We start from the raw sequence: 14,707 nt of genomic DNA, 5'->3' as shown, positions 1-14,707 counted from the left end.
AGGGACACACAGAGAAGGAAGGATCCAACAGATCTGGGCTAAGGAAACGTGCTCGAGGCTGGTGAAGCCCCCACGGTGGCCCATAGCACAGAAAGTGGGCAGTGTCACTCAGGAGTGGCAGACTGAGGGCACTGTGCACAGCATGCCCCGCAGCGCTGCATTGTTGGCAGCACACACCCCAGGCTGGCGGCATGCCTAGGAAATAAACACTGAAGGATGAAAGCAAGCCAATGTGGGAGGTAGCAGCAGGCTCAGTTTCCAGCTTCTGATCACCTTCTTCCAAGTGGTGTTTCCTCACAGCATCCCCCTGTCCTCCTATAATGCACAGATCATTGCCCTCCATCAGGAAAATCAATTACCTTATGAAAGAAGGGGTTGCCCAGAAATTTCCCCAGGGAATTGGTTTTCATTCAAGGGTGTGTACACACCTTGAGGAAGGACATGATCTGATTTCTACCAATAGGGTCACTGCAGTCTCATAGTTTGGATCAAACACAACAGTCCATGGCTTTCTCATATCCTTCCCAGTCTTACTGACAGAGCTCTTCAGATGTCCAACACAGCAGTACAAAAAAACCACAGCAAGTTCCATCATGCTTTGAGGGCTCAGAGCTGGTCCCCTACATCAATACTTCCTCACAAAATAAAAGTATGTCCTACAGCTGTGTGGGTCAGGTTGGTGAAACCCGGGCATGATAACCACCAGCTGCACAGTCTCCATCCTGCTGAGCTCTGGCCACAGCCTAGCTCTGCTGGTATTAGGAATTTTTCTTCTTGCTTATAGCAAGTAGCAGCCTATTTCCTTTCTTTTCCTCCATCCTATCATCAGATCTTCAAAATGAAACAAAGCAGTTGATTATTTCCCTCCGCTCAGTTATAAGTTCTTTGCCCTAGTAGCAGGCCAGAATGGCAGGTGTTTTCATTAGATTGAAACTTTTGGCTGAACCTTAATCCTGACAAGAATGGTAACATCAAGAGGACCCGCTCTACAAATATAAAGAGATATAGCAAATCTGAGGGTTTACGTTACTAAAACTTAGTACTTCTGGTAAGTTTTAGGTATCTAGCAGAAAAAATATTTACTGCACACTGGAAATGGAAATGCTACAGTTTGCTACAGAATTAATTTAAAAGTGAAACAGCCTATAAGTTGAGGTTAAAACTGCCTTACGGAACTTTTATACAAGTGGTGTCAGTATTAGATAACTGCAGAAAAGACTTGTGGTTTAACTGCTGGCTTCCTCCTCTTTATTGCCTTCCCTTCAGGTGTTTACACATACTCTTCTAAGCCTTCTTTTCTCCAGCCAGAACAGCCCCATCTCCTCCAGCCCCTCTTCACAGGAGAGGTGTTCCAATCCCCTAATGCCTTAGCGACCCTCTGTTGAACTCTCTGCAGTGGCTTTGTATCTCCCTCCTACTGGGGAGCTTAGCAGGCTCAGCCTCACCAGTGCTGAGGAGGAGAGCAGAATCAACTCCCTCAAGCCGCTGGCAACACGCAGCCCTTGATGCTGTTATCTTTCTCTGCATCAAGGGCATGTTGCTGGCTCATGTTCAACCTGGTACCCACCAGGACCCTCAGGTCCTTCTCACAAAGCTGCTGGGACAGCCCCCTGCATGTACAGGTGCCTGGGGCTGCTGCTCCCTCGGTGCAGGATTCTGCATTTCCCCATGTTGAACGGTTAACCAGATCTTAGTTATGCTGGCTCTATATTTATTTTGCCTGTTGTTGCTACGTGTAGCACATTCTTTCTTGCACTGTTTACATAGGACTGCCAAGTGGCAATTTAGCTGTATTTGTGTGGGTTCACATGAATCCTTCATGCATGCTTACCCTGCTCTAGAAATGTAAATTCACACGTTGGCCACATCAGTACCATTTTGAATGCAACTAACATCAATTATGCATGTTTCATTATATTTTTCATCCTCGTCGAAAGTGCAGAATAGCTTATACAATGTATTATTTCATCTTCGGGTTTTTTTGCTATGTAATGTGTATACTAGGCTGTGTTCTGTATGCTGAAGTATTTTAAGCTGTCTCTTCTTCAAGCTAATCCAGGGTGGTTACCTCAGAGTCTCCTCACAGGGCAAGTGCTGCACGTTCCCCCAGACCACTTGGTGGCTTCCACTGAACTTGTTTTAGTTTGTTGATATTCTCCTTGCATTTTGCAACCCCAAACCAGACACACTATTCCACATGTAGCTGAGCAGTAATAAATAATCACTCATTTTGGCCTACTAACTATGCTTCCAGTGGTATGACCTGGGATGCTCTTGGCCACCTTTGCTGCCAGGGCACACTGGCGGCTCATGGCCAATGAGACTCCACATCCTTTCCTGCAAAGCTGCTCCACAGCCCATCAGTCCCCACCCTGTACTGTAGCAGAGGCCTGTTCCTTCCCACGTGCTGGACTTGTCAAGTTTCCTTGTATTTGTCCTTGCTGAATTTTACACACGTCCCCGTCAGGTCATTACCCCAACATGTCTAGATCCATTTAAACGGCAGCTCCGTCCTTCAGCATTCACTGCTCTCGCTTTAGCAGCACCTGCAAGCTTGTTGAGCAAACACTCCATCTCCTCCTCAAAAGCCTCTGAGAAAAATGTCAAGAGAACCGGCCCCTACCATTCTCTGCTTGCTGCTGCCTTCCAGGAGAGTAAACCCATGGACCCTTCCCTCCGATCCTGACATCTGTGCATCTTTTCTCATCTAAGTGTCCACCCTCTGCAATCTATTCTGTCCACCTTCTGTCCCAGTGTGTCTGCCAGATACAGGAAGCTGCGATGCGTTCTGTTACTTGGAATACCAGCTGTCTTTTTGCGCTGGTTGGGTTTTGCGCAGCAGCGAGCGATTCCTTTGCCCAACGTGATCGGATGTTACTTCACCGGCACTTAGGCCAAACCACGGATTTGCTCCCCATTATACGGAGGAAGGGAGAGGAAATTGTCTCGAATGGGGTATTACTCCCAAAAATACCGACGTGTCGCCAAGGGTCTCCACGAATAAGCTTCTGCTGCCCCCTTCAGTGTGCAAGGAGCCGCCTGACTCCTGCAGGCGCATTGCTCCCGGCCTGCGCAGCATCCGGCCGCCTCAGGAGCCGTGCTGGGAGAAGCCAGCTTCCCACCGCCGTTCCGGCTCTGACGCCGGCTGTCACGGGGAATTCCGGCTCCCGGCGGGGCGGGAGCTCCGCTCGGCCGCCCCTTCCCCGCCGCCTCCTGCCGCCCGCCCCCGCACGTGACTCCGCCCGGACCCAAGATGGCCGCCGGCCGACGAGCCCATTCCCGGCGCGGGCGTCGCGCCCGACTCCAAGATGGTGGTCAATGGAGGCCACCGGAGACAGCCTAGCGGGTCAGCGCGAGCGCCGTGGCCCGGTTGGCTGCGCGACGCCCCGCCCCCGCCAGCCCGCCTCTCCCATTGGCGCCGCGGGGGGCCAGGCCCCCTCTCATTGGCCGGCGAGGTGTCGCTCCCGGTGTCTCCGCTCCGGGGCCCGGGGAACTATTTTACATTGGGCGGAGGGAGGGAGGGGGCTCGGTCCGGTCGCTCCGGGAGCGGCACCGGCGGCGGGCCCGGGCCGGGGATGCTGCGGGCGCTGCCCCCGCCGGGACGGCGCTGAGGCGCCGCTGCCCCCGCCGGGACGGCGCAGCGGTAGGTGCTGCCTCCGGTCGGGGCGCGGGCGCGGTGAGCGGGTGGGACCCGCCTGCGCCGCTCGCCCCCCGGCGGCCACAGACGGCCGCGGCCCCGCTGCCGCCCGCCGAGGCCGCGGCTCCGTGCGGGAGGGAGGCGGGAGCTGCCGCCCTGTCCCGGCCCGAGGGAGCCGGGGGAAGGGACGGCGCGGACTGGGCTGTACCCGCGGCCGGGAGAAGGGCGCCTGGGGCGGGGGAGGCGGGGAGCGGCGTGGGGGGGGCGGCTCCGTTCGGTGCCGGCCGCCCCGCTGAGGGCTGGCAGCGGAGCCCCGGGCGCGGGGCCGGACCTGCCCCGGCCGGACGGGGTGCCCGCTGCCGGCCCCCGGGGTCGTCGTGGGGCTGGTGCGGGAGCAGCGGGGTGGTCGGCTGTCTCCTGTGTCCGGGTTTGCACGCACGGATTGTCCGTGGGGAAATCACCCTGGCGGAATTAGCGCTAAAGAGCCCTCGGGGCGCCCAGCCGCCGTTAACCCCTTCTGCGGAGGGGGCTGCCTGCCGCACAGGCCGGCTTCCCTCGTGAGCGCTCATAAAAGTTTGCAAGTGGTCTCTATAAGCGTCCGACCCGAAGTTGTGAATGGTTTCTTGGAACTGTAGGAACAGTAAATCGAGTTATTTCTGCTGCTGTTGTTAACTTTGTACTTCAGTACTTGCCCTGAATCACAGTAGCTTAATCCCATGGAATACATTTCTGTCTCTGAATATTTATTTCATCAGGGTTGTGTATCATCTGGTGATGTGGTCTTATGAACCCAGCATGTACAATAGTCTGTTTCCATTCCCTGAATACTTACAGAATGCTCCCTTCTTTTATTTTTTTCCTGTAAAGCTTGTTGACGTTTTCTGCACTGTTTCTGATTGTAAGCGATAAATGTTATGCTGTTTGTCATACGGTGCCATATCCTATTCTGTGAGGTGTCATACCTGGCCATACCACACAAACCAAAGATGCTTTTTCACCGGAGCTAATTCGAGTATGGTTTGGGAATGTTACATCCCTAGAAATCTTGAGGTGTGATCCATGCAACTCAAGACCTCGTGTCATGGAAGTTTGTGCCATCAAAGGCTTTTCACTGAAGATTTCATGCAGCTCTCAGCCTCAGCATAACCCTTGTTACCTTGGATATCCCCAGCTGATGAGTTTGCTGCAGTGAGACATTTGAAAGGAGGCAAGTTTCCAAGTTAGCAACCTCCTACTTCATTCAGTTCTCAGTCGGTAAACCAAGATACTCAAATGGACCTCATATTGAAACGATAGCCTTAGCAATAGAGTTTCTGTGAGAACAGATTCAATTCTTTGCAGTTTTGTACATGAGTAAGTATGGCAGAGTGAATTAGCTTGAGTACTTCTTGGGCGAATTATTTGTCAGCCCGAAGCAAACTACAGAAAGAGAGAAAACAAACCAATTTTGTCACCTGGTGGACTGAGCTGATGAAATCTGTTCTGATTTTCCAGTTGGTCTAAATGTCCTGCCTCTACTCTGCTTTTCAGGATTGCATTAACAATACAAATCAGGCAGTGAATTCAGACAGTTGGGTAGCAGTAGCTTGACATGACTTCATGTGTATGAGAGCATTGAAAAACGGCTGATTAGTCCTTAGAATTTCTCTTCTATTGCCTCTTAAGGATGGCAGGTACATCTAAGAAAGAGGGAGCGAATGGAAGGGATTAGAAATCAACTGTGTTCTAGTAGAAGGAGTTTGTGTTTTTTAATCTTCTTTGAAACATGTGAAACCTGTCACTCTGCAGCAAGGTTTTAGAGAGATGACTGACTTTTCTTTGAATTAGATGTTTCTGTGATGGACTTATAACCCAAGATGGTATAACATGCATTTTTGGGCCTCATTCATTATGTTTAGAGATGGTTCTTAGTCTAATCAAACAATAATGGTAGTTTTTGTTAATAGTTGTGAAGCACCTTGTCCTGTGATAGCTTCCTGCAAAATAGCTCAATTTTTGATACATACTTCATGGGTTCAGATTATTCCATTCCACACAGCAATTTTATCTGTTCTTAAAATGTAGTTAAAGTGGTGATATTTTATTTACTGCTGCAAATAGTGAAAACAATTGTAAAATCTAAACGGGATAACTTTTTGTTTACTAAATTATGTGTTCCTGAGTTTGTAGATGAAAGAACTTTTGATGTAAAGGTTCCATCATAAACTCTTAAAATACTGATTTTTATTGCAGAGTATTGGAATTGATTGTCTAGTGTAGCAATTCTTGAATAACTGTCTACTTAAAGCTGATTTCCTTGCCTTATTTCTCCAAGAGCTGTGCTTTGTACTTTCAACCTTTGGGGGAAATTAGCACTTAGTTTTACCTTGTGGTATTTGTGCCTAGAGGCTTCAGGGAGGCACAAGGTTTGGTTGTGTTAAGCAACATGCAGTGCCTAACCTCCATCTGATCATGGCCTGCACTGTGCTGACAAGCCCTCTGTTTTCCAAAGACATCCACCTGGTTTAAAAAAACACGTCCTGATTTATGGGGTTTGAGGTCTGAAGGATGATCAGCTTTTCTGATATGTTGACCTATGCATTAGTTTGAAACAAGCATGCAATTGCTCCATTAACTAAGAAATGCCCTGGAGTGTTATATATTTGTGTGGTTTGGTTGTTGGACAGCTTATTTTAATCTTTGAGCTATATCTAGTTAAAATGTTGTATTTAAAATTTAGTAAATGTATGCTATACCTTCTGGAGCCCTTATACTTTGTCAGCTTGATAAATTAACTTTGACACACTGAATATTTTTCACCAGCTAACGTAGCTGTTAGTTAAGTTAAATAAAGGAGAGGAGCCCACATGCTCTCTCCATGCATACAGCTGGACATTTCTGTTAAATTTTTCAACAAAAATGAAATTTTGATTGGTTCTCAAAGCTTCATGAATACACTAATTGGTGAATCATCTAATGTGCAGTTTAGTTTCAGGAAATATGAAATGGCTCACTAACTTTGTAGTTACAAGATTATGCAGACCTTCTGAAAATCTCAGTAAGAAAATGTGTGCAGTGGTGGTGGTTGATATTTTTGGCTGTGAGAGAGGTTGGCTAAAACTCAATGCAGTTATGCATAGTCTGCACTAGTTTATATGGTAGGAACTCACTTGAAGAATTATCTGGAAGGAAGAAAAACCTGTAAAATTATTCTATCTGCTCTTGGGACCTTATCCAGATTTTGCTGAAGAAGTTTGCATTCAGGAACCTCTTCTGGCTCTGTAACGGGTCCTAAATGGAGTTGCTTTTCACCCTGTGTGTTTTTACAGTGCCGTGGTTGTTGAATTCTTCAGCCTTAATGTTAGACAGCTGCAAAACATTTAAAGCCTATCTTTGAAAGATTGGGATAAGAAGGAGGGGGAGATGGAGGCTGGCCCAGATAAGTAATGCTTCTTGAGGACTCTGAAGTATTTTCTTTATATAGCCATATTCGGTGTGTTCAGGGCTAGCTGGAGACTACTTGATTATGTACTGCATTATTAACTGAACTATTTAAACCAGTACTCCTTTCTTGTGAAAGTTTGAATCTTTACAGTTGTTGAAGAATCAAAGAGGTCAGGAATTTGGTTTTCTTTTTGTTGCAGCAGAATAAGAGCAATTTCAGTGCAGTACATAATTACTCTGTGCAAGCTTAAGGGTTTTTACAACAAATATTTTCACTGCTGTTGAAGGTGCATGGAGCATTCCTTAAGATACCATTGTATCGCAATACTTAGTGCAGTACCTGTGGTGAGCACCAGTTTGTTACAGGCAGAAACTTTTACAGTCTTTATAAGTGCTTCAGTGATTTCTGACTGGAGCACATTTACAGAGGTGAAATTTGAGGTATTGCTTAAAAATTGGAATAGGAGCAATCAAAAATAGTTTTTCTGCAATACTAAATCTGATAACATTCTTGTTCCTCCTCAGCAGAATGAAATCTAATAGTAATTCAACAGCAGCCTGGCTCCCAAATTAAATAACTTGGGCCCCATTGCTCAAGACTCAAATGTCAATCATAGGATTAAGAATTGTAATTCTGGGATAAAAAATGTCTGGCACTTACTACCTAATATTCTCATTAAGGTAGTAGAGACTCAAGGACTGCAGTTGGATGAATTAGGCTTAGTCAAGCCTGTGATAAAAAACTGATCAAGATAATATCTTAGACTTTTTGACCTCTAATAACAAAAATTTACCTTGTAATTGTTGCTTGTGACAGTTTGACTTAATCTTTTTCGTGGAGCTTGCTTAGCTGAGGATGAACATGTTTAATGGGGTAACATTTTCTTGAACAGGAAACTTACATTTCCATGATGTCTCTAACTTCTGATACTTAGAATTTCATCTGCTTAGGTACATCTGGTTTTATATCAAACTATATACCCTGCCTCTGTACCTTGGGTTTTTGGTTTTGCAGTAAGACATGTGCAGTGCTGTTTGCTTTACTGACTGATTTACTTGTGGAAAAAGTACCTATTATTAAACTTTGGTTTTGGGGAGCTTTTATGTTTGGCATCTGTGAAGGAGATGTTTTGGTCATTTCACTAGTACACTAACTCATCAATTTTATCAAAATAAATTTTTTAAATCTAAAAATTGCCCAAAAAGTTAAAATTTCTATTGAGTTGTCTCTTGCCGTGTTTTTGACTCTGTAGATATGATTTCTCACTTGTTGGTCTTACTGGTGGCTTGGAAGAGGAAGGTAACAATTGTATTTTTAAGCTGTCAGAGAGTTGTGGTGGTAAACAGTTCAGATTGAGAGGTCTGGCTATGGGGTTATCTTTACTCAAAGAACATTCCTTTCAACCAAAAGCTAGCAGTGTGATTGTTTCCAATTTTGCATCTCAGGTAGGATAATACCAGGCCATCCCTGTAGGTTCCACCAAGAGCTATCTCCATCTTGTCATGTTATTTACTGCCTGAATCTTCATTAGACTTGTGGCTGTTTAGCAACAGACTTCAGGAGTCCATTCCCAGGGGAGGGTACCTGGCTTCGGTAACATTGATATGATCGCTTTTCCTTGCCTTTTTCTAAACTGTGTGTGGTTTAGGTCTCTGCAATCTCTTGGCAGGGAACCAGGAAAGAGGTGCTCAGTGTTCTCTCTCTGTGATCGTAGTTAATAAAGCTTCTGTCTTAAATTGCAGTTGTGTTATTACACACTTTGAGTCCCTAGGTTCTCTGACACAGTTTCTTCATTTTTATTCAACTGGTTCATTTAATCCACACTGTTCTAATTTTTTTTCCTCTAGGTTAGTTGGTAGTGTGTTAAGGGAGACCAACTCTGGGTTGTGTGACAGGACATGGTGGTACAGAGGAGTGATCGTGTTATGTTGTCCCTTCAGACTGCAGTGACTTGTTCTCTCTTAACTCTGTCTCATCCAGCCACATTCTTAATGTAAGAAAAGTCTCTTGAATCCGGTGAGCAAAGTTTCTGCTGCCAAGATCTCACTGGGTATTTGGGCAGGTTCTTGCCAGCAGTTTAACTCATTTGGACATTTGACACGATTTAAAACTTTGGCAGCAAACCTGATCTTCTTTGACTTTTGCTTTAATTTTACTTGTTCGTAGTACATTGAGACCTTAATGCAGATTGTCACAATGATGGTAGATTGGAATAAAATCAAATTTAAAGTTTCAGTATCAAACCAGCTTTATCTTCAAAAATGTGTGTGGCTCTACCCACTGAAGAAATTCCTCGTATTTATTGTTCTTGAAGTCTGGTCAACTTATTTGTGGAAGCAAGAACTTTGACAACAGGAACTTTGGTTCTTACAGATGTAAAACAGATTATTTGTCATAATTTAGGTTTAAATTATGAGATTGAAATTACTGATTGCATAGTATATCTTGGAGAATGCAAAAGTATTACTTCTGGGTTTAATTAAAAACACTGAACTGTGCAGTACTGACTCTGGGAGAGGATATCAGGACTGTGTGGAAAAAATACTTCACCTGTTCTTGTATTCTGTGCTGAGCAGCATGTCTTGGCCAGACAGGTTTTTTATTAGGTGTACCCTGTGATGGTCAGGGCTATTCTTGTGTTACATCCCATTCCTGTATTTCAGGAGCGTGTCGTCTGCCTGTTAGTATTTGCTGACATGATTAGCTTATAGCCTGGTTTGGCAATTAACAAATTCTGTCCGGTCTGGATTATGATGTTGTAATTGTTGGGTTCTTTCCATAACTTAGTTCTCTTTAGTTGAGAATATTTGAAAGGGTCTTTTTCAGAAAAATCTGGCTTTATACTTGACACCTAGCATAATGTGCACTGGTAAAGGTGTAGAAATACTGATTTTTCTTTTTTTAAATCCCTATTCACTTAATCTACTCAAAAAAGAAAATTCATTTCTTGTTCTTTATGAGAAAGGTAACTTAGCAATTAGTCTTCCAGTATGACAATTCCAAAATAAGGTCTCTTAGGTCTTCTGTGGTTCTTTCATGTCTCAATTAAATTATTTCCAAGTTCAGGTAATCTACACAGTAGTCTATATTATAGAGGTATTTTTATTGAATTGTATTGTAGCAACATTTATTTTAGTAAACATACAGACTCTTTCAGATTGACCTGATGATCTTCTGTTTCCCTTTACTGGAACTAGAAAGATAAAATCTGGGAATCAGTCAGAAGTTCTAATTTTTATAATACTGGAATAGTTGTGCTGTGAGAAGTGAGAAAGCTGTTCTGCCTCAAGAGTCTGTGTTGCCCAGTGTCAGTTCTCATGTGCAGATGATACGATTTTGTTTACTCAAATTCCTTGGGATATGAAGCATTTATTAGAGGATTTAGCATTTTTGTTGGTAGTCCCCATGTGCATACAGCATAGTTTTGTTCTCTCAACCTCCTTTAGCAGTGAAGTGTCTGGTGATTTTGTCAGAATGATTGTGACTAACATTCAAAACTATCAAGTAATTGCACTCATCCATAGCTCAGAGTTGCTTATGTGGGTGACTGATGACCAATGCGTTGAGCAGATTTTCTTTTTGGTATTTGTCCAACAGTTGTAAACAGGTTTGGTGCCTTAAGGTCCAGACTCAGAGCAGTAGAGCAACTGGTGTCTGAAATAGTAGTAGGCATCTTGTATCTTAGATCAAGGTTTGGACCTAGATTCAATATGGCACTAGTTTTGGGAAAACATTGTGTTCTATAGCTCTGTATAATTGAGGAAAAACTAGTGGTTTCTAGGGGCTAGCTCTTAAGATGCCTGAAAATTTGAGATATCCTGGCTTTGAGTATTGTTTGGTTTGTCCCTTCCCCACATTTGATGATCACTTGTATTTTTTGGTCTCTGATGTTTAGTTTTTTTCACCACTAGTTTTGATCAGAATTTTAGGAATGGAAAAAAATAGCAATGTACCAATTGGTTGTCTCTTTGACAGTACCTATATTTAAGTATATATGGAAATCCTTGTTGCCAGTGTGCTCTATAGGAACTTTACAACCCTTTTTCAGCAATGGAGTTTATATGGGTAGAAAATATTCTCCTGGAATATCATAGATGACAATAGATAGCAGTAGCTGCAAATCTTCAGCTTATTTTGTAAATGGTTTTTAGGATAGAAATTATTTTGGTTTTAGTCCTGGAAGTTCTTGCTTATAGGCTCAAAAATTATCACGTTATGAAACCACTTTTTTTTTTTTTTTTAGTTATGCAAATAATTCAGTAGAAGCAAAAAACTGCAGACTGTCTACATAGTCCATGAATTGTGTATTTTTTTAGCATTAGTAAAATATGAAATGTTCTTCAGTTTTGCACCATGATAACCAAATTGTCTCAATGCTAGTAAAGTTAATGTGGCATACTAATAGTATATCTGTGCATGGTTGAGGAATGTGTTTTCCTTGTACTTGCTTTAAAACCTGTAATAAGTGAAAAGAATCTTGATTTGACAGTTTCATTGACAGTGGCATGTGCAATTTCACACAAGTTTCCTAATGGGACATCTGCACTGGTGTTTTCTGTTTTCCTGAGAAACAGATACACTATGATTTTTGGGTTTACTTTGTTCATAATTGCAGAGAGCATTAAGTAAAACAAAACTGAAAACTGTGGAGAAAAGAGAATAATGTTATGTAAGGAGTTAAAATACCATGCAGTTGCAGTTTGATTTGTTCTTTACTAGGAAATTTCATAAAGTCATATTTCTCCTTTTTAATAATAATGCTTTTTTGACAGAAGTTTGGTACTGCAATGTTCAAAGTAGAAGTTCTGCCCTTTTGTTATGCAGTACAAATCTAGAAGAAGAATGTTCAGGGTCCATTCTCAGTTTTCGTCTGTAAACTCACCACTTGTATCTCATTTTCTGGGTTCTCACAAATGCTGGGCTTGGTTTCTTTTACTCGTAGACTTGCTTTTCTTCGTACTATTAAGTTATAGCTTGAATGCCAGAAAATCTGCTTTGCAATTTAATTTTGGCTGACTTGAAGAGGGTCAGTAATTATAGTTACTGTTTCCAGCAAGTTGAGTTTTTCCAGAAGTCTTTTTATGAAGAATGTGACTGTGGATTAATTGAACATAAAAATGAGTCAAAAACTTTCTTCTGCCAAAGGCAAATATAGGAGTAGGTGCTAGTAAGGTTTTCGAAACTCTGTTACCTAGGTAATTTGTAGATATAGTGAGAGCTGTTGCCCAAAGAGGAATAGAACTGATTTAATTTATTGAGAAAGTTACTGGAGTACAGCTTACCTATAAAATAGAGAGCAAGTCTCTGCAAGTTTTTTAGTTTTCACTCCTACAGGCAAATTGATGTTGAGATATTTTTAAAACCTATTGCCGCCAGGGTTCCTGTCAACAGTAAGGTCGTCATCTCGAAAGCATGGTACCCTGTCTTTTTTCAAGTTATTCTAAATTCAGAGAGGACAGTAAGTTAGCAGTTGTTGATTTAAGAATATGCTGACATCATGGCTGACATACCTAACAGAGCTTCTCTTCTGCCTTGCTTGTTTATGTGCCTTCCTTTAGCATCTTGAGGGGCTGAAGAAGCCACAGTGTTGCTCTAAGGCAGCAGGATGACGTCCTTTAGTCATTCAACAGCGGCTGAGAGTACTCAGCTGATGCCTCTCTTCTGAAGGATGTTTAGTTTTGCGGTTTCATTAATCACTGTAAGTTTTCCTAATGCCCAGGATGCGCTTTTCTTTTATAAAAACATCGTAGCGTCGCTATCAGGAATAATCCAAAGAGAAGCATTTTGCAAACATAGAGGAGTTTCATGTTAGCATGGAAAAATAGTCTTGGTCTTTGCTGTTGGAAACTCTTGTGATTTGTATATAGGAATTGTAGTGTTACAGATACAGCTATGTATGAAAGTATTCTGGTCTTTGATTTGAGACAGTAATGAAAGCCAAATCTGGAAAAGAATGTCAATGTAAAAAGGTAACTCTCTATTACAAAATCTTGCTAGGTGGGCCAGTGCAGCTGAATGCAGTGCTCCTAATCTTTTTCTACTCATTTTGCTTTGTGTGTGTATTTTGTCTTTTTACTAAATTTGGACTTGAACCATGTATTTAGCTCTAAAGGGAAGTGATGCCTCTATGTGGGGCTGAGGCCCAAATAAATATGTGTAGAAAGTTGCTACTCAAAAGGCTTTGCACAAACGTACCTGTCCTATGTGTGCAGGAGTTGAGTAGATAGGGGTAAACTGTGTATTTATATATAAATATAAATACAACTGCTTGTTGTGTGGGAGTAGACAGAGAGAAGACAGACTTGAGCCTCCTTGGTGAGGAGCAGCAGCCATGCGGCGTATTGTGAAGTGAGAGCAGTGGAGTTCTGTGTCATCCCTACTGAGCTGAAGTTGGCAATGTGTTGGCAGTGGCACAACCACAGGTGCTGTGGTGCCAAACTTGGGTGTGATCCCTGGGCTGTAACACAGTGCCAGCCTGGTAAAAGAATTATTTCTGCTTTTGCATCTTTCTCCCTTCTCATTGGGTAGAAAGGACATATGACCATGGAAAATCTGTTGTGGGAATATGTTGAGTCCTTGCATCCAGAGGTGGGCAACAAAGCTGGTGCAGGGCCTGGAAGCAATGTCCTGTGAGGAGCATCCAAGGGCTTTGGACTTGTCTAGTTTGGAGAAAAGGAGGCTGAGCATGACCTCATTTCTCTACAGCTCCCTGAGGAATGGAAGTGGAGAGAGAGGTGCTGAGCTTTTCTCCCTGGGATCCAGAGATGGGATGTGTGGGAATGGTTCAGAGCTGCTCCAGGGCAGGTTCAGACTGAACACTGGGAAGCATTTCTTCAAACACTGGAACAGGCACCCTAGGGAGGTGGTCGATGCCTGAAGTCTGTCAGTGTTTCAGAGGTGTTTGGACATTGCCCTTAAAACATGCTTTAACTTGGTCAGCCCACAATTGTTCAGGCAGACCAGGTGATTGTTTTAGGTCCCTCTCAACCGAAATATTCTATTCTACAGAACAAACAAGCTAAAAAAAGGCCCCGACAACAATGAAACAGTAATTAGACAAAGGTAACTTTGTACCAAATGTAGCTGTGTTGAAAGATATTTCAGTTTTAGGCTGGGTGTGTGTGTTGCTCACATCATCAAATGTGAGCACTTCAAATAGCTTACAATTGCCCATAGTGGGAGGTGAACAACAGTAACTGCATGCAAAGAGTTAATGGCTGTAGCTGTTTCTGGTTTTATTTATATGTGGTTTGAATTTAAATAGAATGTCCACGACTGCTTGTAAGAGATTCAGAAGAGTGAAGAAAAGCTCTTGGTTGTATTTTCTTACAGTTTAGGTGGGTTTTTTTCTCCCTCTTTACACCCTTTGAGGGAGTTTATCTTGTCCTTATGGACTTAAGCTCCTGCTTACTGTAGGCCTAAAAGTTCTCTATTTATAGTATTAACTTAAGAGAATATTGTCTTTGTATATGCCCATGTTACTTCACTTTCTTGTTTACTCTCTTAGGACAGAGTATGCCATTGTATGAGATCAAGGCTGTGAAGTCGTCTAGTTGAATCTGTCTCTGAGGCTTGCAAAGGTCACTGAATTACCTTCAGATTTTTTTCTGGAGAAAACAAGATGGCATAGGCTGTTAATGTTACCT

General features: G+C 43.1%; 1 protein-coding gene across 1 annotated transcript in view; it reads left to right on the top strand.

The window, feature by feature from the left end:
- The first annotated feature begins 3,512 nt into the window (after positions 1-3,512).
- The window catches only part of SOCS5 (suppressor of cytokine signaling 5), a 33,739-nt gene continuing 22,544 nt past the window's right edge, over positions 3,513-14,707 (top strand). The window contains exon 1 of the mRNA XM_066316059.1: positions 3,513-3,643. The gene's annotated coding sequence lies outside the window, so the exon portion shown is untranslated. The remainder of the gene's footprint in view (positions 3,644-14,707) is intronic.

Source organism: Sylvia atricapilla, chromosome 3 (assembly GCF_009819655.1).
Source record: "Sylvia atricapilla isolate bSylAtr1 chromosome 3, bSylAtr1.pri, whole genome shotgun sequence".
NCBI lineage: Eukaryota > Metazoa > Chordata > Aves > Passeriformes > Sylviidae > Sylvia > Sylvia atricapilla.
The sequence above is the reverse complement of the archived record's forward strand: the minus strand, read 5'-3'. Positions and strand labels throughout refer to the sequence as shown.